This window comes from Gopherus flavomarginatus, chromosome 4 (assembly GCF_025201925.1).
Source record: "Gopherus flavomarginatus isolate rGopFla2 chromosome 4, rGopFla2.mat.asm, whole genome shotgun sequence".
In the NCBI taxonomy this organism is placed as follows: Eukaryota; Metazoa; Chordata; order Testudines; family Testudinidae; genus Gopherus; species Gopherus flavomarginatus.
The window spans coordinates 109,350,294-109,373,964 of record NC_066620.1 but is presented as its reverse complement, the minus strand read 5'-3'; the positions used below and the strand labels follow the sequence as shown (position 1 = coordinate 109,373,964).

Below are 23,671 nucleotides of genomic sequence, written 5' to 3'. Positions count from 1 at the left end.
CACCTGGGCAAGTCACGTGTCTATGAACGATTCAGCTTTTTGCAGGCCAACACTATTGTTTACATGTTAGTTTGCACATTCCCAGGAAAGCTTAGATGAGAATTGGTGTCTCTCAAGGTCCATTGTTAATTAAGTACTCCCAATTACTTGAATAACCCCTTCACACTATGTTGACCAAATCTGCCTTATGTGCTTCCTACAGCAAACACTTCAAATACAAGCAGAGAGCCAACACTCATAACTTCAGATATAAAAATGATACATGCATATGAATAGGATGAATATATTCAGTTGAACATAACCTTTGCAAAGATATGTTACATGGCATATCTATCATAAAACATATTCCAGTTATGTCATATGTCATAAGCATATTTCTATAAACCATTATGGAGTGCAACGTCACAGTCATTTTTCCAGAGTAAAATTATTAAGGAAGACCAGAAAAGCTCATCAAAGATCAGTGAGTCAAGGAACACTTCAAAGGGGCAAAACCACAAGAAAACACTACCTGTACGATGAGATCTTTTAAGGGCTGGCTTCCACTTGCCTTGGCTTTGAAAAAGGGATCAGCCTAAAGCAGCCGAGAATACTCATACTCTTAGTTCATGTTGTAGGCATTTTGTCAGCTTGCCACAACCTTCTAGAACAGTCATGTTGCCTTTATTAAAAAAGAAGCATATCAAATAGCCTCTCATCCTGAGTCCCTTCTTACAATTTCTCTTCTCATCTTTTATTTTGTTAAAACATGTTTAATTCTGCACTCAATTTGGGAGACAAACCTTCAATCAGGGCAAAATATTATCCTCTTTTACCCATAGGATGCTTGAATTTCCCCTTTATTTTAAATGTTACAATTAGAAAAATATCAAGGTAGTAATTTCTTTCTCTGAGTGTGGCTTTGCACAAGTGCAGAGGGGGGGGCAACTACTATAGTGTGTATGTGTATATATATATATATATATATATATATATATATATATATATATATATATAAAACCAGTGGATCCTCTGTATTCACTGGGAAGTCCAGATCATCACCTTAAGGAGCACTGTTCTCTGTGCACTTCCCTGAGCCTCTCCTTGCTCCAGGTAGTAGGGTCTCCCATTAACCCTGGCCCCAGTACCTGGACCCTACCCATCATTCCAATAAAAGATGCATTGAAGTCACTACTGCTGGTTCCATCAACAGTCGTACCTCTGGGGATTTCTAGTAGGAAATGTGTTTGGCGCAAGCTCCCTAGTTTTTCCTCACATTCCCCTGCCTAACCAAAGCCTCCCATTAGTTCTGTAGAATACCTACACAAAAGTGGTGTCTAGAAGCCGGAGGGGATGTGCCACTGAGGTGTAGTTCTTTTTTCAACACCAATTCTGGAGGAGAGTATGTGGTCTAGAGACTCCGATCCTCCTTTTTCCATTTGAACTGTGTAGTAGAAGCTATATAAAAACAACAGTGGATTAATTGACATTATTTGAATGAGTTAGCTATTGATAATGGTTGTTGTTTCAACACCCATTAGGAAAAAAATTGCCACTTCACAAGAAAATTGGCTGAATTTCCCCAAACGTCTCTGACTTTGTAGCGCAAAAACTTGTTTCTAGGATGAAGCAATCTCCCATCATGTTGCTGCCTGGAAATGAGCCCCTAATTTAGTCATTTTCCCTTATATATTCACTTTACCTAGAGGCAAAGAAGTACTAATGGATGCATTGACAGACTGCGGCATGTTAACCACCATTCATTCAGCTCAGTGGTGTTTTTCAGCCAAGAAACAGATAGAGAAACACCTCTAAAAATCATTGTGCTGGTACAGTGCCACAACACTTTTGTTTCAACATATCAAATACTTACATAAGTTCTCTGTCTTACCTTGTCTTTTTCTTAAGGTCACCCAAGATTCTAGACCTGGACAGATGGGCATCCATGTGCATGCGCACACACACATAAGAGAACTCTGACTAGCAATTGATGGTGAGAGGACACTAAATTGCACATCAAAGGACAGATCCTCAGCTGGGGTAAAGATATGTAGCATTACTGGCTTCAATGGAGCTATGCCAATTTACAGCAGTGATATTAGTTGCTGCTGCTAGAGCCCAAGCTTGTCAATGACAGAGCATGTGAAGGAGAGCTGAAAGAGAATAAATCTTCCTCTTCCCTGCTGGATGGGGAGAGAAGAATCCCTTGACAGCTCTCTCTAGATGGCCTTGATCTTGTGCCATTCCCCTGTATTTTGGGTGTGGGAGAGAAAAAACCCCTAGCAGCAGCAGCAGCAACAAAAATATATACAGAGATGTTGGAAGTAGTCCAGTCACATTTTTCTCCAAAGCCACTGCTCAAATATTTGTGTTTCAGGAATGTTTTAAATGATTTAATTTATACTAAAAGATGTCTGTGGAATCTGTTACTGTTTAGTAATAAATGCCATCAATAGTGCATGTATTGGCACAACATATGAAAGTGGAACTTACCTACCATTAAATCCAGTGTGGATGTTTCCAGGTAGATGGAGATACCCTTTAAAATGTTTTATGGGATCCTCTTCGTGCATGCATTTTTAAAATTCTGTTTCAACTTGAAAACTAACTTTTTTTGAGATATGCCTTTAGTGTTTAAAAAAAGCGTACAGGTAATCTCATATTCGGCAGCTTCTTAGCCAAGTACAGTCTGACACTTTTCACCATTGGCTCAGCTACAGCAAAATTAAACTTTGCCAAATCACAAAAGGCCTTAACATGACAGAATAAAGCAAGGGGAATGTTGATTTGCCTTGGGCATTTTGTTTAAACTCCTACAGTAAGCAGCACTTGTGGCACTTAAGGATTTCAAATGCTGTCATTCTAAGTACACAGTATTCTAACTCCATTGCTGAGAGGAGATTCTCTTGATGGGTCTTGGAACTTAGTAAGAAATAAATAAAAATTAAAAAGCAGGGGGAGGAAAGGGAGAGATGCATATCCAGCTGTTAAAATAAAAATTGATCCTCAGAATAAAATCCGATTGTGCCCCAAAGTTCCTAGTGACCATATATATTTCTCACTGTGCACCATAGTTTGTATCATAAAAAGCCATTATGTTTTTTCCTATTTGTAGACTTATCATAACTTAGTCCCAGATTTGGACCTTAGCGTCCAAAATATGGGGGTTAGCATGAAAACCTCCAAGCTTAGTTACCAGCTTGGACCTGGTACTTGCTGCCACCACCCAAAAATTAGAGTGTTTTGGGGCACTCTGGTCCCCCTGAAAAACCTTCCCTGGGGACCCCAAGACCCAAATCCCTTGAGTCTCACAACAAAGGGAAATAATCCTTTTTCCCTTCCCCCCCTTTAGGTGCTCCTGGAGAGATACACAGACACAAGCTCTGTGAATCCAAACAGAGTGACTCCCCCTCTCCGTTCCCAGTCCTGGAAACAAAAGCACTTTCCTCTTCACCCAGAGGGAATGCAAAATCAGGCTAGCAAATCCAACACACACAGATCTCCCCCTGATTTCTTCCTCCCACCAATTCCCTGGTGAGTACAGACTCAATTTCCCTGAAATTTCCCTGAAGTAAAGAAAAACTCCAACAGGTTTTAAAAAGAAAGCTTTATATAAAAAGAAAGAAAAAATACATACAAATGGTCTCTCTGTATTAAGGTGACAAAATACAGGGTCGATTGCTTAAAAGAATATTGAATAAACAGCCTTATTCAAAAAGAATACAAATCAAAACACTCCAGCACTTATATTCATGCAAATACCAAAGAAAAGAAACCATATAACTTACTATCTGATCTCTTTGTCCATATACTTAGAAACAGAAGATTAGAAAACAGAAACTACTTCTCCAAAGCTCAGAGAAAGCAGGCAGACAGACAACAAAGACTCAGACACAAACTTCCCTCCACCCAGAGTTGAAAAAATCCGGTTTCCTGATTGGTCCTCTGGTCAGTGGCTTCAGGTGAAAGAGACATTAACCCTTAGCTATCTGTTTATGACAAGACTAAGGGCTTGTCTTCACTACCAAGGTAAGTCAACTTAAGTTACACTACTCCAGCTTCATGAATAACACAGTTGGAGTCAGCCTAGCTTAGGTTGACTTACCCCAGTGTCTTCACTGCACTGCGTCGATGGGGATGCTCTCCGGTTGACTTACCTTACTGTTCTCGGGGAGCTGGAGTACCAGGGTTGACCAGAGAGCACTCTGCCATCAATTTAGCGGGTCTTCACTAGACCTGCTAAATGGACACCCGCTGCATTGATAGCAGCAGTGTCGATGTCCCTGGTAGTGAAGACAAGCCCTGAGTCTTCCCTGAAGGGTCTTTTCAGTGTTTATTTTTAAAATGTGGTGTCTTTTTACAAAGGAAAAAGCATTATTTCATACATATATTTAAGAAAGGAAACAAAATACTTGTTTTCTATGTTTTGTTGAGGAAAAACTAGAGCAGGTCTGAATTTTTTGAAAATTCAGAATTTTAACAAAGCATTTTCCTGAAAAATTCAAAAAAATATTTCAGAAAAAGCTTTCATTTGTTGATTGACTGTTTTAGAAAACAAAACATAAATCTCTCTAATAAACAAGCTCCCACAAAACATTTTTCAGTGTTTCCTTGGAGCTCTATTACTACCATAGATAAGTGTTTTAGCTTGTAGTCATTTGTTTATGACAGCAGTGAGTCATAACAAGAAACTAGAAGTTTAACAGAAATCTTTAAAACTTTTTAAAAAGTTCTATAGCGATTTTGAGTATTTTAGAAGGTTTCATAAAACATTTTAATGGTTATTCTGAATATGTTTTAAAAACTATTTTTTTATTAAATGCAGAACACAAGATTGCTTCTTGGCAAGTGAAAATAGCATTAAATAACTGCAGAATCTTAGTGGCCCTTGGAATTAGTAACTTCCTAGTGTTATGTCCTATAGTTATATCTCTTTTGTATTGGTTTTCAGATCTCTTTTGATGAAAGATTGGTTTTTTTCCCACTGTGCTGATGCACCATTTTTGACTAAGGATAAATTGTGATCTTTATAGTCCACCCATGTAAGGAAGTAAAAGTTGTCCTGCATTTTCCAACTGTATCATGGGGAAAGCAAGCCTCGGTGGGGCTGCTATTCATTGTTCTCCTCATGTGGGTGAAGAGTGAGTGTAGCTTTGGTTCTACTCCTTAACATGTTGGCTAGTGCAAGTAATCTGTGACACATAGAAGGCTGCGGCTGATTATTCTTGTGCCTCACAATGGAGCAAATGGGGATCTGGAAACCAAATTGTGAGTCACAGTCACAAACTAGTTCCTGGTCTGATCCTGGTTCAGCACAACTATGCACTGTTCGTTGCCAGGGGCAAAGACACAATTAGTAGAATCACAGAAATGTAGGGCTGGAAGGTGCCTGAAGAAATCACCTACTCTAACCCCCTGTGCTAAGGCAGGACCAAGTAAACCTAGATCATCTCTGACAGGTGTTTGTCCAACCTGTTATAATTTACAGCCTATTTTGCCTTTTCCTGAAATAGCAATGGTTCCAGTGGGAGGGATGTCAGTAGCAGCATAGGAGAGAATGGTCAGTCACTCAGAGATAGCCAGATATATGCACAGAGAAATGTGCAATAAGTACTTCTTCATTGCATGCTTTAGTTGTTAGTACTAGATCAAATATTTAAAGGAGGGACAATCTTGCAGTCTTTACTCAGGCAGGAATCCCACTGGAATCAATAGAATGAGTAGTTTGGAGCAAGATTGGCCACTCCTGTGGAAAGGGCTTTGGAACTCAACAACTGTTTTCTTCACATATTTCCTTAGAGTCATCAGTGGGGCAAGGTTAATTCCCTGGTCCAGCCTGATTTCCATGAAACATGCTGAGGGTTCATCTCCTAGAACTATCGTCTCTGCTAAGGCCCTTTGCCATTACACTAAATTTGGGGCTTTTCAGTCCCCGGGCAGCATGGCTTCAAATCCTTGCTGTTCTTGGAACCCCATGTAAGTCTACATCATAGAGGTGTTCCACACAATATGTAATACAGTCCTACAATATGTTACCTTCACTGAGTGTTTTTAATGGGGCTGATGGGACCTATGCTTGTCCAACCTCAGTCATGCCCTGTTTCAATGAAAGAATCCTTGGAGATTGCTGGGGTATGAAGATGTTACCACAGGAAGCTGTTACCTCACCTTCCCTGGCCTGGGCATGTGGAGATGACCGTCTATGCACAGTTCCATGTGAAATGATCTACGCCTGAATAAGGACTGTAGGATTTGGCCTATACTTTCTACCGGTTCCATATGCCTCATACTCATGTGTACGCCTGACTGATTGCCATAGAATGAAAGACAAATTGGAAGCATTTTAGGCCAAGAAGTTTAAGAAGAAATTAGTATATAGAGAGAGGTTTTTGTAGCTAGTCCATGTCAAATTAACAGTAGGATTTCCCTCCTAGGTGTCCTGAATTAAATAACTTAAGCATGCGGTTGTGCATGTGTCATAAACAGATAGTTAAGGGTTAATGTCTCTTTTACCTGTAACGGGTTAACAAGCTCAGTGAACCTGGCTGACACCTGACCAAAGGACCAATCGGGGGACAAGATACTTTCAAATCTTGATGGAGGGAAGTCTTTGTTTGTGCTGTTTGTTTTGTTCTTTGTTCTCTCTTGGAGCTAAGAGGGGCCAGACGTGCAACCAGATCTTTCTCCAATCTTTCTAAAACAGTCTCTCATGTTCAAAATAGTAAGTACTAGATAGAAGGCGGATTAGTCTTTATGGTTGTTTTCTTTATTTGCTAATGTGTATTTTGCTGGAAGGATATTTTACCTCTGTTTGCTGTAACTTGTAACAGGCTGGGGGGATAGAGTCCCTCTAGTCTATGTATAAGCTTAGACCCTGTAAACATTTTCCATCTTGATTTTACAGAGATAGTTTTTACTTTTTTCTTTCTTTAATTAAAAACTTTCTTTTTTTCAGCACCTGATTGATTTTTTTCCTTGTATAAGACTCAAGGGGATTGGGTCTGGACTCACCAGGGAGTGGTGGGGGGAGAGAAGGGTGGGGGGAAAGGTTAATTCCTCTCTGTTTTAGGATCCAAGGAGTTTGGATCAGTGTACCTCTCAGAGAAAGTCTGGGAGGGGGAATGGTTTATTTCTCTCTGTTTTAAGACCTAAGGGATTTGGGTCTTGGGTCCCCCAGGAAAGGTTTTTGGGGGACAGGAAGTGTACCAAAACATTATATTTTTGGTTGGTGGCAGCGCTATCAGATCTAAGCTAGGAATTAAGTTTAGAGGGGTCCATGCAGGTCCCCACTTTCTGGACGCTAAAGTTCAAAGTGGGAATAATACTTTGACAGCATGCCTGATGATAACATGGATCCAGATTGTCCCCTTCAGAGCCATGCATGGAGGGGACCCTCTGCACATAGATCTCCCCCAAACTACAGGCAAAAACTCTCACTGTGGAACAGCCCTTCCCTTTCTTACCATCTGCAGATCCCCCACTCCATAGTTAAAGGGCCCATGAGCCCTGACATATTAATGGAGTAGCAGAGAAAGCTAGTGGAAGGGAAGGGGAAAGGAGGGTTCCTCTCATACAAGCATATGTACTGTAAGTTAGAAAGATCTTAGTGAACCAGGTGCCCCCACTGTAGCACCCTACACAAGGTGTTATGTAGTCTGGAGCCTACAGTGGGCAGATGGGGGTCAGGGGGTACACATAGTTTGTCCTGCCAGCCCTCAGCAGAAAAGATAATACAATGTTGGGAAGGACTAATGGGAGCTAGAGATTATATAATGATACAAAGCATCTCTGCAGATAGCTCTCTGGGAACCTGCTGGGTTTGGGAATGGGCTCCGTAGCCCATTCCACAGAGAGATGGCAAAAATCCATGACCTCAATGCAACAATAGAGGAGGAGCTCTATGACAGGATCCTTGTGAAAACTTTCCACAGGGTGCTTCTCATGGGAATCAATGACCTGAATTATGATTTGTAGGATCATTATGATTGTCTTTCAAGTTTACATACTTCTCCGGCCACCCCACCATAATCATTACAGCCTTTTCACATGTGTATTAAAAATTTATAAATATGGCAAAAGCAAACTGTGTGTACAAATCAAAGGAGGTGGGGGAGAAAAAGGACTTGAATAAACATTAAAGATGAATTGCCATGACAAGCCAAACAGACACAAATATGCTGCTGCTAATGAGAAATATTTGAGGCACATTGACTGAATTTTACAAGTGTAAGCACTGTGAATTTGAATGTCAGCACCTCTCCCCCATGGGAAGCTCTTTCCATGGAAGTCTGGTGCTCTGTCATCACAAAAGAAAGGTGCCATGCTGTGATCTGAGAGGAATGAAATTAGCAGTTCATTTTTGCATTTTTTTTACAAATTTTATTTAGCTTTTTAATTGTATCTGCAATCGATCTTGTTTTTAATTGCCCAATCCTGAAACACTTCATATCAAACTTAGAGCTGAATACTGCATGTAGTCTCTGTGACATTATCCTGACTGCAATCTGGACTGTTGAATAGCTGTGTCCCCTCAGGTCTCTGACTTGGGATGCCTTTTACACTGCTTTGCTGTATAAACAGCCACTTCTGGCCAATTCATATACAGCCCCTACAATGTAAAATCACTCCCATGAATATATGAATGCTATGGTAAGCCACTCATGAATTATATACAGGGCAACACCAGCAAATCCCTAGTCACAGCCTTGTTCCTCAGAAATGTACATCTTGTATTGTTCAGTATCCTTCAGTACAAGTTCATAGAAAGTCTGTCATTTCATCCAAGGAAAATGATAATGCGCCAGCCTGGTTATCCCAAATGGAGTTTCTCACATGCTCTAATTCAAACACACTGGTTAAGATAAAACAATAAGATAAGTTCACTAACTACAGAAGAAGAGATGTTAAGTAATTACCAGTGATGATGCGCAAAAGTCAGGATAGATTACAAAAGAAAATAAAAGAGTAAAACACAAGCTAATACCTAATTTAACAAGCTAGGTGAATTTAAAAGCAAAAGGTTTTGTCTCACCTGCAGTTAATTTCACAGGGTGGTTCTCCTTTCAGCCTGACATCTCTTAGCCTGGGACCCTTCCTCCTTAGTTCAGAATCCTTCGGGTATTCATTGATGTCAGGAGCAGCGAGAGGGAGGCGGCGTGGGTAAGTAGAAGCCATTGTCTCACATTTTTATACCCCTCTCCCATCTTTGAGGATTACCTCTAGCTGGGGTGCAGATGACAACAGTCTCTTGTGGATGTGAGGTTTGAACTGTTTCTGTGATGCCATGCAAATTTCTCATTCACATCTTCCTCCTGCTGGAGAATTGGCCACTTAAGCAGCTGGGACCAGTGTGTCTTTGTCTCTGAAAAACTGGTTTGTGGTTGTTACCCAGAATTATAACATATTTCAGTAACAATCATACATTAGAATCTCATAATTTCATATATAATGTTGCTATACATATTTCAATGGGATAATAATGTTCAGCAGATTATGACTTTTCAAATGATAGGCATACTTTGTACAAAATTTATCATAGTCTTGTAAAAAGGGTGAACATAACGGTAGACTGTAACAGTCTCATTGAAATAAATTCCAATAGAAAACAATTGGAGTGAAAAAGACATCAGGTAGAAGTGATCGAGGTCTGAAGTTACTGGGGCTGTTGTGCTCAGTAGTCAGGACTGAACAGAAAAGTAACAACATCTTTTCCCTCTGACTCAAAATACTTTGATCCAGTATTTCTTTGTCCTTGTGGAATTTAATTTCAATTTTTAGCATCTGCTGCTAACACAAGCCACATTGGAGACAACAATACAACTTTGCTGCTTGTGTGAAAATTTACAGGATTAAAAAAGTTCCCTTTCCCTAACAAACATGCTTTAGGTGACATTATTCTCACAGTATGTGAATTTGCCTTTTGACACTTATTACAGTAGCATTTAAAAGCCTTCTCTAATTTAGCAGACTTGATAATAATTCACCCCTGTTTCAGCTACTCTGATGATAGTAGCCATAGCATCCATAATGTAGGCTGGATTCAGACCTATTTGAGTTAGATGACATATTGGTGAAACATCCAATCCCTGTCTGTGCTACAGTTTTCATCCTTGCTAATAAGCATGGAGCTGCACCTGAGGTGACTGCCTGCCATAGAATGGGTTAGTGCAGATGTAGCAATATGTGCTGTGCTCCGTCTGCCCCTGCTTCTAGGTAGTCTAGGAGGCATGGTGGAGGAGTGCTGGGGGTGAGGTAAGAGCAGAGATTCTGGATTAGCAGTTCCATAGATTCACTGGCCAAACTTGCAACTGGAGAAGCTGACAAATCTCTTGGATTACAGTACCAATTATGGCGGAAGCAGGGAAGGAGCACTCTTTGTGTGTAAAATTAAGCACATGTATAAGTCTTTTTAGGATTATATAGCCTAGACTGACAAGGAGTGGGAGGAGAAATAGGTGAAATGACTTATCTGAGGTCACGCAGCAGGTCAGCGGCAGAGACCGGAATAAAACCAAGGTCTCCCAATTCCTGGTCCAGTGCTCTGTACACTGCACATACAATTCTAAGATTCATTTTATTGATGTTTGTCAAATTCATTATTTATTTTAATGACAGTTTCTAGAATCTTTAAAACTAGCAAAACCAAGTATCATGTGTATGTATGCTTACCACAGCAGTTTTTGAAAGGATAATAGTATATTAATGGTGTATTACCACCACAGGGCTCAGAACAGACAAGGACAGCAAGTGAGCACTTCCAAGCACATTGCAGTACATTGAACAAACATATGCATACAGCAAAATATAATCTATGGAAATGCAGCTGAAACAAGAAAAGGAAACAGAGAAACAAGGATTAGGTAGGGAATTACATTAGTAAGACCCTGTAGCAGCTAATTGAGAAGACACATGAATAATAACTGAGGAGATGCCAAGACAGAAGTGCCACAGTACCATAGTAATTTATTAACATATGAGAGAGAATTTGTCTGAGCTATTAAGTTCCAGTAGTAGTAAATTCCAAGGGCAGTGAATCCTCAATTAATTTTTCCATAAGTCCTTAGAGGGGCTTCAGGGCTTGTCCAGACCATTAGGATTGCTTTACAGGCCCAGAACAAAAAGATTACGAAGAAGACAATTTTCTAGGCAATCCAAGACAAATTCATTGCCAATTCAAGCAAGAGTTGAATATTAATAGCTCATAAATGTTAAAAGGATTGATTTTTCCTCCCTCTTCAGCTTGGTAAAGGCTCTGAAATGGCAAATGTTTTAAAAATGTTTATTCTAATTATGAAGAGCAACATGGTCAAGTATGGGTGCTTAAACTGGATCTACAGTTAATCTATGTGCAAATGGTTACATGCACAGAGCCTCACCTTCCATGTGCAAATACTCAGCAATGTGTAGTTGAATGAGTAGAGATAGTTCACGCATGTAATCACCCATGTGCAAGTGTTCACCATTAACTAATCCCAGTATGTATGAAAAACCCAATTGTAAAAAAATTATTTACAAAAACACCTTATTATGGTTCCCTTAATTTGCCCAGTTGCTGATTGTGTGGCACTTACAATACATGTCGAGTGTTACATGGGGTTTAGACATGCAGCTCACACTGATTATAAGAGTCCCGTTTCCTTTTTTTAAAGCTTGATCTGAAGGATAGACCTTCAGAAGAATTCTATATTTTTCAGAGGTGGCCTTTTCAAAAGCAGTGATCTTTGTTATCTAAGTGACCTTTGTCACCCAAGTGACCTTTGTCATTAATGTTTTCAATACTTTCTGAGTTATTAAAAGCAAAAACATTCCTTTCACTCACTTCTAGGGTACCTTACTGGGCTTAACAGTTTCAATACTTGTGCTGTCCATGAGAATTATTCTTTGTTGTTATAACTAGCATCCATATCATCATGTGCACTCTACCTGCTTTTGCAATATCAAGTTATTCACAAGCGACTTTAATATCCCTTCCATATGCTTGCATTAGTCCTATTGAAATCTGTAGGTGTTATGCATGTGTATGACAATGGGAATAAATTCTGATATTGGTGCCAGCATAGGAAAACCTTGTAATTTTTTTTAATTCCCGAGAGAAAGCCTTTACAGATACAAATTGCACATAGTTTGCATGCAAAATTCCAGTGCTTGAAGTGTACAGATAAGCCTGCACCAGAACCCTGGATCTGAACTCTCCTATACTTTGTGATAATTTAGATCTGGGCCCAAACTTTGTGCAGTAGAGCCTACCTCCAATTTTAAATAATAATGTGGAACAAAAGTAAACTAGGTAAATTGCTATTGCTCTCCTTCTGCATTAACAAACTTCCATAAAAAGAACCAAAAACAGAAGTATAGTGTTTCTTTCAGCTGATAGCACTGTCCTGCCCAAATTGCAGCCTGGCTTGCATGTGGTGCATGTGGTGGCTCTACAGAGCTTTTCTGTCCCATCTTCCCCTTTCTCAGGTATGGAACAAGGTCTTGGCCCTGGCTCCCACTCCCCCAACATGTCAATGAGAGTAGTTTCATTGGTGCTCTTGAGGAAGTGTGATGTGCAAGAGGGTTTTGTAAGGTCTGCCTATTGGTCTCTTATCTTCCTCGTGGTCTGGTCCAGGACCAGCACTATAATAGACTGCAGCTTGCTCAGGGCTCATGGCAAAGCTATGACTGATCCTTCCTTTAGAAAGTGTTCCTGTATCTCAGTGACTAAGGCTGTATCTACATTCAAAACGCTACATTCAAAACGCTGCTGTAGTGCTTCAATGTAGACACTTACTACCATAATGGGAGGGTTTCTCCCATCACTCTAGGGAATCCACCTCCCAGAGAGGCAGTAGTTAGTTCAGCGGAAGAATTCCGTTTAACCTAGCACAGTCTACACTAGGGGTTAGGATGACTTAACTACAGGTACATCTATGCAAGGATAAAAGACCTGGGGTCAGCTGACTCTGGCTTGTGGGACTCGGGCTTTGGGGCTAAAAATCACAGTGTAGACATTTGGGCTTGGGTTGGACCCAAGCTCTGGGACCCTACAGCCTCGCAGGGTCCCAAAGCTGGGGCTCCAGCCCAAGCTAAAATGTCTACACAGACATTGTTCAGCACCAGAGCCCGAGCCCCATGAACCCGAATCCTCTCAACCAGGCCAGCCATAGGGTTTTTTGTCCCTGTGTCAACATGCTCATAGTCTCTCAGGAGAGAGGTAGTTATGCCAATGTAACTTTTCAGGGCAGACCAGCTCTAAGTGGGCCTGTGAGAGTTCAAGGAGAGGAAAGCTGAGATACACAGCAAGCTAAATGGTCGATGACTTATTGTTAAAGACTACACATTTTCAGTCTGAGAACTGAGAACTGAACTGAACAGACTAGAAATAAGGCACAAATATTTATCAGTGAGTTTAATTAACTATTAGAAGAACTTACTGTGGAACTTACTGTGGAAGCTTCTCTATCACTGGAAAATTTTACATCAAGATTGGATGCATTTCTGAAAGATATGCTCTTTTTCAAACTAGAATTAATTCAGGATAGTTCTATGGTCTGTGTTATTCAGGAGGTCAGAGTAGATGTTCACAATGTTTCTGGCTTTGGAATCTCTGAATCTATGAAACTGTTTGCTAAGAAATTATGGATTAATATAAAGTAATTGAATCAGCCTAACTGTTAGAATCAAGTTTATGATGTGAATAGTTTGGTTACAAATCCCAAATTCACTTCCCATGCATGTAAACCCTGCAGGTTGGTGAATATTCCTACCATATTTTTCACTGAATATTCATAGAAAGCAAACACAAAAGGACAAGAACATAGTCAAAGTTAACTTACCTGAAAATATCGAAATGAATATTGACAGAGTTCCTCACACACACCCCACTATGGACACCCCCCCGACGTACACAATCTTTCCATTCCAGAAAGCCTTTAGTAACTTGAATTTTGAGTAAGTCAGAAATGTATACCCATAAATTATGCAAAAATTTACACAACTTGAAAATCCAATTTTTGGCTTATGGAACTTTTTCCGTAAGTGTGAATTTGCATAAGTTGGGTCTTGCGTAACCCGGGGAGCATCTGTATTCACGTACCTTTATTCCTTACAACTCTCCTTAATACTTTTCTGTTACTAGGTTTCATTACAAACTCAAAACTCAGGTTTTTAAAAACAAAACAAAAAAACAACCCTAATGATTTTCCTGCGTAAGGTGTTTGCTTGTTTGATTTGGTTGGTAGGTTTTTTTACATAAAACCTAGCTTAAATTTGAGAATTAGCTTTTGTTTTGAGATCCAAGGTTTGTTTGAAAATGATGAAAGTGAGAAAATTGAGGAAAATGTTTAAAGCGAGGAGGGAAAAAGAGAGGTTTTCCCAGCTCCCTTGTTCTTCAATTATATATGGAAGTGAAATGTTTTTAAGTTGAAGCAGATTTCTTTTTTATCTTACAAGAAATTGTCTTTTACATGGTGGAAAACCACAAAAGCATTGGATGAATGTGTTATATTTTTCATCTTTTCCAACTCCAACAATAAACTAGAGTTTTCATTGGTTTTGCCAATAATAAGAATTGTTTCCATACAACTCGAGTTGTAATATCACTGACACTAAGTACAATGTTATGTCTTTCACTCTCTACTCCAAGTCTATTGCTTAAAGTCAGAACATGTTGACATTTTATGAAGTAATACAAAATACTATGAACACCTGGAGAATTAATCAATGCCAGCACCTTTCTTACTTTATGCCTGGATTTAATTTGTCAATATGAACTCTTGAGCATTATGGGAGGTCACAGAAACATGCTGCCCTCGTCTTCATGGTCTGTGATGCATGCACATCACAGAAGCTCTGTACATTATCTCTTATGAATCTAACTCATAGGCAATAGAATTTCAGTGAACACAGCATCAGTGCTTAGGGGTACTTTATCCTAACTCTACCATACCTGTAAAAACCTCCTGTTGATATCCCTGGGCCTAATCTTACACTCATTACAGGGATTGTGTGTTGGGGAGAACAATGAGGGCTGAGGAGGAAGTGTCCTTCCCCAATAGACTCTGACTGGCATACAAGCCGTGCGCAGGTTAATGTGGGCTAGGAAGGGCCAATTAACCTTACATTCTGCACCTGCAAGGGAACCAGGATATGATAAAACCTAATGGCAGATGAAAGCCAACTGAAGGAGCAGCTGGATTAGGATTATAAACCAGGAAGTAAGAGCAGGAAGAGGCTGTAGGGAAGAGCAAAAACAATGAGTCCCTATGGCACCTTAAAGGCTAAAAAATTTATTTGAGCATAAGCTGGGTTTTAGCTCACGAAAGCTTATGCCCAAATAAATGTGTTAGTCTTTAAGGTGCCACAAGGACTCCTCGTTGTTTTTGCTGATACATACTAACATGGCTACCACTCTGAAACCTGTAGCGAAGAGGTTTCCTACCGGGAAAGGGAGTTGGTCAGGGACAATGAGGCAATCCAGTGAGAGAGTAAACCCTGGGTTCCTGCCAGAGGCTGAGAAGCATGACGTAGCCAAATCTGAAATTGAATTGTCTGTCAAATATTACTTCTGCTCAAACTTGCTCTGATCCTTTTTGAATAAAGGACTCTAGGACATGAAAATGTATGCAGAAAATTAGTAACTGGGTCCAAAATCAAACTGTAGACGTTTGTCTTACTCTGATCTGTCAGGGATCAAACACTGCTAGAAAGACGCGTGTGTGTGAAATATTGTATATGTGTTCATTTATTTATAGATAGATACAGTTTAGGAATGTTCATAGACTAAATATCTGGGAGAAACTATCTATGAAAACTACAAACAACAAAAATCACTTTATATTTGATATTAAAATGTGCTGTGGTTGGTTAAATGGAGGGTCGGCATTTTCCACACTGTAATACTGAAGAAGGACCAAATACTGAACAAATGCAGCCAAGCTTCAGTGCCAAATCACAGTTTACACTTATGATGTACTGTAGGAGTCTAAACTTGTCCTGCAGCCATACAAGTGCTAAAAGCTTTTACAAATAAACATATCCGGTTGATGGACGCCACTTTATCCCATGGGAAATGGACCTTTATTTTAAATACAGCAACACAAATATGGAATATGATATCTCTGCATCCAGTATACAGTACACTGTGTAGAGATGTGCAAGGAAGTTATAAATTCCTTGGTCTCCATAGATGATCCTTTGGAGGATCAAAGCCTTAGGTATTACACTGCTGCAGTATGTACTTCTATCTATAAACACTCTGGGGTGAGGAGGGAGAATGAATATTCACAGCTGAGCTAATTGTAAAGTTGCCAAAACTGTTCTTAGGGAATTTATTTGTAATTTCTTTTTCAAACTATTGTGTAAGGGGTTATTCTCCCCTGGGCTGCTATTAGTTATTAATAAGGAGTTCTATGCACAGAGTAAAGGGACTTGGGCAATTATTGAAATGCACTGTTCTTCTCAGGCTGGATTGTGGGGTCCTTACTGGGGTTTTATTCAATCCTTTTCTAAAACTCATTGACGTCATTCTAGTGACTTTATCTGTTCACCCTTAATGTTGTTACATTTAGGTGCAATTCTGCTTTGAAAAGTGACCATGTAAAAGTAGCAGCTTCTTAGTCAGATCCGCTCCTTGTAGGCATTTAGAATTACTGACACTAGTGATGAAAGTAAGATTTTTTTATTTATAGTTTTACTCGTCTTAGCCCTGCAGAGCCAACACAGCACAGACTGGATGACTCTGCTGCAGATTCTGCTCAGTTTTTGCATAATCATAAAAATTGCAGTTGGTTACACCGGAGCAAATGAATTGAGGCAATTGTACAGCAGTTAGACAAGTGTCAATGAAGCTCCTGGCTTGGGGCGGCAAAAAGCCTAGAGTCGGCCCTGTGTGGGACACTAGTTTTCAGGCAGCAACAGCAGGGATTGGGCCATGAAGCATGTTGGGGCAAGAAAATGGAAATGTTAATTTGGTTTATAAAAAGATATTACAATAATCAATCAACATATCCCATTGCATAGGCAGCTAGACAATAGTCCAGAAAACTTTGAATACTTGCAATGTATGAGATGTAAAAGCCCCAGCTTGACTCTCAAAACTGGGAGATGTTGGCAGGATTAACAGTTAAAATAGCATCTTTATACTTATAAACTTATAAATGTCAGATACCACACCACTATTTTGACAGGGCTGCTTTTCAGAGTAGACAGAATCTCTTAATGTCTTTGCTTTTTAAGAGGGGGATGAGTAGAAAAGGAAAGACAAAATGAAAAACAGAAGGGAGAGAAGGAACAAAAGTGCTCACTGGCATTGGTAAGATTTATTGCCTATTCACTGACGTAGCAAAGAAGGTGCTTGCTTAGCTAAAGGGCACCAGAATTGTAAAGTTGCCAAAAATGGCAAAAGAGTCAGAGGCTCCTAACAATCACTGTAATTGTGTGCACGACAATAACTGTAGCACTTTCCATCTCCAGAAACGAACAGTTTAAATTGGATTACGCCTCAGGACGCTCCTGAAAAGAAGGTGGCATTTCTCCAATGTACAGATGAGACACAAGGAGGGATTAAGTGGCTTGCCCAAGACCGTACTAGGAAGCGTAAGTTTGTTCTGGGTGCAGAATTTAGATTTTCTTGCTCCCAGTGCTGCATCTTTAAACACAAGGCCATGTTTGGTGCATGTATGGCAGCTTGGAGCTGTTACACTTTCTGTTGTTCTACTGTTTTCTGAAGAGGTAGCTGCCATTTTTTGAGGCAGAGTTCAATGCAGGTTTTTACAGAAGAGACATATACTATTTTTTTTCATGGGTGTTTGCTCTTTCTTGTGATGTTTTGTTTAGACTAAAGTCAGTAATTGAGACAAAGTATATGCTTGCTCTCTGATTACGGAAAAATATTCTCATGGGTAGTATCTCTTCTCAGTCTCAGTGAAATTTTGTGCTCTGCAAGCCCACTACAAAATCTTCAGATGTTCTTAACTAAGTTCCTTCAAACTTTAAAAATAAATCATCTTTTGAGCAGAGACAAAATAATGAGCAGTTCAGAACCACTCTGGACTAGTGTCTAGCTGCCTATGCAATGGGATATGCTGATTGATTATTGTAATATCTTTTTATAAATCAAATTAACATTTCCATTTTCTTGCCCCAACATGCTTCATGGCCCGATTCCTGCTGTTGCTGCCTGAAAACTAGTGTCCTACACAGGGCCGGCACTAGGCTTTTTGCCATCCCAAACAAAAAAATGTTTGGCTGCCCCTCACCCCAGCCCTGGTCTCTCACCTCCCCCCACCAGTGCGCTCCTCCACCAACAACCGCTGCCACCCCAGCCCTGGGATCTCTCTTCCCCCCCGCCCTCCTGCACCCCCTGCTGCCCCAGTGCTGGGCTCTCCCCCCTCATCCGCACCCCCTGCCGCCCCAGCCCTGGGCTCCCCCCCACCAGTACTGACTCCGCCCGCTCACCCCTCGCCTCCAGCCGGTCCAGCACTGGTAGGGTCAGGGTAAGCAGTGGGGCTTCCGGGCTGCGCCTCAGCCCAGGGTCCCTCCAGCCAGAGCTGCCGCCTCCAGGACCAGCGGGGACCCGGGAGGGCAGAGCAGGAGGACTGCCCTGGCAGGGGGCTGAGGAGCCAGGGCAGGGTAGCCCCAGAGGGAGCGGAGTACCAGAGAGTGGGATGTGGGCCCCGCACGGCAGTGCCCTGCCCTCTATAGCCCCGCTGATGCCACTACTTCTGGCCGCCCTGCTGCAGTCCCTGGGCGGCTCGGGCCTCTTCACCCAGCCCCGGCTGAGGCACTGGGGGGCGGCCAACCTGCAGCATCTGCAGGTGGCTCTGTGTGCCCCACAGGGCAGCCCCCAGCCCAAGTGTCCCCCGCTTGGAGCCTGCCCGGCCCAGCCTCTAGGTGTGGGTGCTGCACCCCCACAGCGTGAACTGCAGTGGCCCCAGGGCGGCCCCGCTCATGATGCACTGCTGCTGCCAGGGCCAGCTCTAGGCTTTTGCCACCCGAAACAAACAAACAAAAAAAGATGACCGGAATGCCGCCTCTGAAAATATGCTGCCCCAAACACATGCTTGGTTTGCTGGTGCGTAGAGCCGGCCCTGGTCCCACAAAATCTAGGGACAATTCCTCTAAGTGTACGTCTACACTACGGGATTAGTCCGATTTTACATAAACCAGTTTTGTAAAACAGATTGTATAAAGTCGAGTGCACGCGGCCACACTAAGCACATTAATTCGGCGGTGTGTGTCCATGGTCTGAGGCTAGTGTCGATTTCTGGAGCGTTGCACTGTGGGTAGCTATTCTGTAGCCATCCCATAGTTCCCGCAGTCTCCCCCACCTCTTGGAAATCTGGGTTGAGATCCCAGTGGCTGATGGGGCAAAAATCATTGTCGTGGGTGGTTCTGGGTAAATGTCGTCAGTCATTCCTTCCTCCAGGAAAGCAACGGCAGACAATCATTTTGCGCCCTTTTTCCCTGGATTGCCCTGGCAGATGCCATAGCACGGCAACCATGGAGCCCGTTCAGCTTTTTTTTTTAACTGTCACCGTATGTGTACTGGATGCCGCTAACAGAGGTGTTACTGCAGCGCTACACAGCAGCATTCATTTGCTTTTGCATGATAGCAGATACGGTTATCAGTCATTCTGTACTGTCTACTGCTATTGTAAATTGACAGTAAGATGACAGTTATCTGTCGTTCTGTACTGTCTGCTACTATCATGGGTGTCCCTGGCTGAGGTCGGCCGGGAGTGCAAAGACAAAACTGAGAATGACTCCCTGAGTCATTTATGGTTTCTAAAAATTGAGTCAGTCCTGCCTAGAATATGGGGTAAGTGTACTAGAGAGCCAGTGTATCAGAGAGCACAGCTGCTCCGTATCACATCCTGCAGAAATGATGAGCTACATGTCATTCTAGGGGGTGCCCCTGCAACAACCCCACCCATTGCTTCTCTCCTCCCCCAACCTTCCTGGGCTACCGTGGCAGTGTCCCCCCCATTTGTGTCATGAAGTTATAAAGAATGCAGGAATAAGAAACAGTGACTTGTTAGTGAGATAAAATGAGGGGGAGGCAGCCTCCCGGTGCTATGACAGTCCAGGCAGAACATTAAGCGCTGCGGGGGAGAGGAGCCCAGCATCCCACTGCTATGATAGTCCAGGCAGTACAGAATCTTTTCTTTACACAGGAAAGGGAGGGGGCTGATGGAGCTCAGCCCCTAGTTGCTATGATGAGGACGATTACCAGCCGTTGTGTACCATCTACTGGGAATGACTGGGAATCATTCCTATTTTTACCCAGGCGCCCCTGGCCAGCCTCATCTGAGGCCAACCAGGAGCACTCACGGGCTCATGGTGATGACAGATAGCAGTCATATTGTACCATCTGCCACCGGGGAGGGGAGAAGAGCGGATACTGCTCTTCACTGCTGCAGCATCGCGTCTACAACAAGCATTCAGTAGACATAGGGTGACATTGAAAAAAGTCAAGAAATGATTTATTTCCCTTTTCTTTCACATGGTGGGAGGAGGGAGTAACTTGACGAGCTATACCCTGAACCATGCTGGACAATGTGTTTGAACCTACAGGCACTAGGAGCTCAGCCAAGAATGCAAACAGTTTTTGGAGACTGCTGTGGACTGTGGGATAGCTGGAGTCTTCAGTACCCCCTCCCTCCCTCCATGAGCGTCCATTTGATTCTTTGGCTTTCCGTTACACTTGTCACGCAGCACTGTGTAGCCTGGAGATTTTTTTCAAACGCTTTGGCATTTCGTCTTCTGTAACGGAGCTCTGATAGAACAGATTTGTCTCCCCATACAGTGATCAGATCCAGTATCTCCCGTACAGTCCATGCTGGAGCTCTTTTTGGATTTGGGATTGCATCGCCACCTGTGCTGATCGGAGCTCCACGCTGGGCAAACAGGAAATGTAATTCAAAAGTTCTCAGGGCTTTTCCTGTTTACCTGGCCACTGCATCTGAGTTCAGACTGCTGTCCAGAGCGGTCACAGTGGTGCACTGTGGCATACCGCCCGGAGGCCAATACTGTCGATTTGCGGCCACACTAACCCTAATCCGATATGGTAATACCAATTTTAGCACTACTCCTCTCGTTGGGGAGGAGTACAGAAACTGGTTTAAAGAGCCCTTTATATCGATATAAAGGGCCTCGTAGTGTGGACGGGTGCACCGTTAAATTGGTTTAACGCTGTTAAAATCGGTTTAAACGCATAGTATAGACCAGGCCTTAATCTATCTGCTTCTCTTGTACGCTTCTAATATTTTTTTACTCAGGCTCTCTCTTTGTTTTGCTGCACAGACTATATAAGACTGTTTTTAGTTTTGAACTCTTTGGGCCAGATCTTCACTTGGTGTAAACTGGTGCAGCTCTGACTTCACCACCTGAGGCTCTGACCCAAAGAAATGTCAGTTTACACCTTCTGAGGATTTGGCCTTACATTAAGGTGCTTAAATACTATTGTAATGGGCACTTCATAAAAACCTAGATGGATGGGCTGTGTTTGAGAGAAGAAACCGGCCCAGTCATTCAGGTTGCCATAATTTGACTTGCTTAAATTTGGGGTGAAAAAACAAACAAACTTTGAAAAACATTCAGTGCATAAGGTCAAACAGCCCCAGGCAGCTTTCATTTGCACAGCCAGCATTAACTCAGTCCATCCTAACTCTCACTGACCTTGGCAATAGTCTAGGGGGCATATTTTTCTATGGATGAACTATTTTTGAATAAGATCTCCAGTGCACTGAGCACATGCTTTTTATTAGCAGACATACTGCTATGCATGTCATTTATCTGTTTTACCTATTAGCCTTCCAAAAATATAGTTATTGTGGAGACTAGTACAACGAACCAACCAGAAGCACTGAGACTGATTTTTCTAACCTTGGTATGTGAGGAAACAACGTGCTTGTTTCTCACTTTCTTTATTCTCCCATGAGCTAGTGGCATCAGGGAATATGGAGGCTTCAGCTCCTCAGACATCAGAACTACCATTTCAGGGTCTGAAACATCAACATTCCCAAACTGGGAGCCAGTTTGATTAGCAGTTTCCTGTAAATCTAAATTCCTCTTGCTCCATGGTCACTGTGAGAGAGTGCCAATTCTTTATCAGAAGCGTGCACAAATGGCCACATCCTGCAGTCCTTTGACAAGGACTCTTCTTTGGATTTTTTGCATAGATGACTCATATGTTCAAGCCCAAAGTGTATACTGAAATCTAGGGTGCATTGGCCATCTGAAAAAAGATGAACTTTGCATGGCTATATTTAAATATATGACTTTGCCACCCAACACCATTGCAGAAGCAGTTCTCAAGTCAGTTATTAGAAATATGTTTGCACGTGATAATTTTTCATGACTACCTTAGATCTTTTGTCAGAGATTCACAGCATCTACTCTACAGACCCTTGCCATTCAATAACAGTGACTCCTTTCATTTTTTTTTAAAGAGACGGTGCACACAAAAGCTCATGTCTGACTGCTTCCTTCTACTGTGGCATTACTGAAAATAATTCAAGAGCTGGTCATCATGGTTGATGATTCAGTAGCCTGGAAGAAATAATACAGACAGAGAAGTAGAGGATCTGGAAGAATTAAAATCAAGCTCTAAGGACAGTCTAAGAGTAAAGAAAAAAGCTCTGAGATAAATTTTGGAAGTTGACAGTCCATCAGCACAGCAATATAAAGAGAGAGTGAAAAAATACTCTTGAAAGATCTGACCACAGCAGCCATCATAAAATGTGCATGCTTTTCAATGTCTTCTTGTGATATCCCCCTCCCCTGCATTGACTCCGCATGTCAAGCCCATATTGCTGCTTCAGTTTAACAACACAGAAAAGAAAACCCAGTTAAACTAAAACCTACTCAAGTATGCAATATATTTCTCACAACTGGAGAATAGTCCTGTGTAGCAATTTCAGCAGAGTGAATGAGAGTCAAAGGGGGAAAAATTGAAAAGAGGAGGAAATGAAGCTAAATAATTGGAGGAAAAAAAGATGTCATGAATTTGAAATGAGTTTTGCTTTGAGGTGCTGACTCAGACACATAGCTTTCCATAAAAGCTATTTTAGAAATAAAAACAGAGTGGAATTTTAGTTATGAATAATAATAATAATAATAATAAATAATAATAAAAAGACTTATTTGCTTCATGTGCTTTAGAAACACACAATTCTTCTGCTTATAAAAAAGAAAATAGGAAATCCTCCTTTAAGACTTTGGGCTCCAGTCTCAGATCTGAAACCTGCAAATAGAAAATGAAATAACATATCAGGCTTTACTTTTTATAATTCAAATAGATGGCAAAAGAAATAGAATTTAAAAGGAAAAGAGGAGATAACCTAATCATTTTTATACAGGTGATCAAATGGCAGAGCACAAGCCCCTTTCTCCAGATTATATTGAATACATTCATCAGACTAGAACAGTACCCACCACCAACAAAAAATAAACATGCACATTTTAAAAGTAATGGGTTGTACACCAGTCTTTTCTTAAAGAATGCCAGATATTTGGTCCTCCCCAACTACTCCTTCTTTCTTGATACCTACATTATGTTTCTGGAGGTAGTAGTCCTCATACCTAATTGATAAGAGATACTGGGTGAAATCCTGCCCTGCTCAAGTCAATGGCACTTTTCTTTTCCCAATCAAATAGGGCATTATTTATTTTAAATTTTGGATTTTCTTCCTCTGAGATTTTTCTTTGT

The 23,671-nt window shown here is 41.4% G+C and overlaps 2 long non-coding RNA genes across 2 annotated transcripts in view; one reads left to right on the top strand and one right to left on the bottom strand.

Moving 5' to 3' along the window:
- Nucleotides 1-23,671, bottom strand: part of LOC127049366 (uncharacterized) — a 60,463-nt gene that overhangs the window by 8,441 nt on the left and 28,351 nt on the right. The window lies entirely within an intron of this gene.
- LOC127049364 (uncharacterized) overlaps nucleotides 32-23,671 on the top strand; it is a 439,699-nt gene continuing 416,059 nt past the window's right edge. The window contains exon 1 of the long non-coding RNA XR_007773965.1: nucleotides 32-65. This is a non-coding gene — a long non-coding RNA (uncharacterized LOC127049364). The remainder of the gene's footprint in view (nucleotides 66-23,671) is intronic.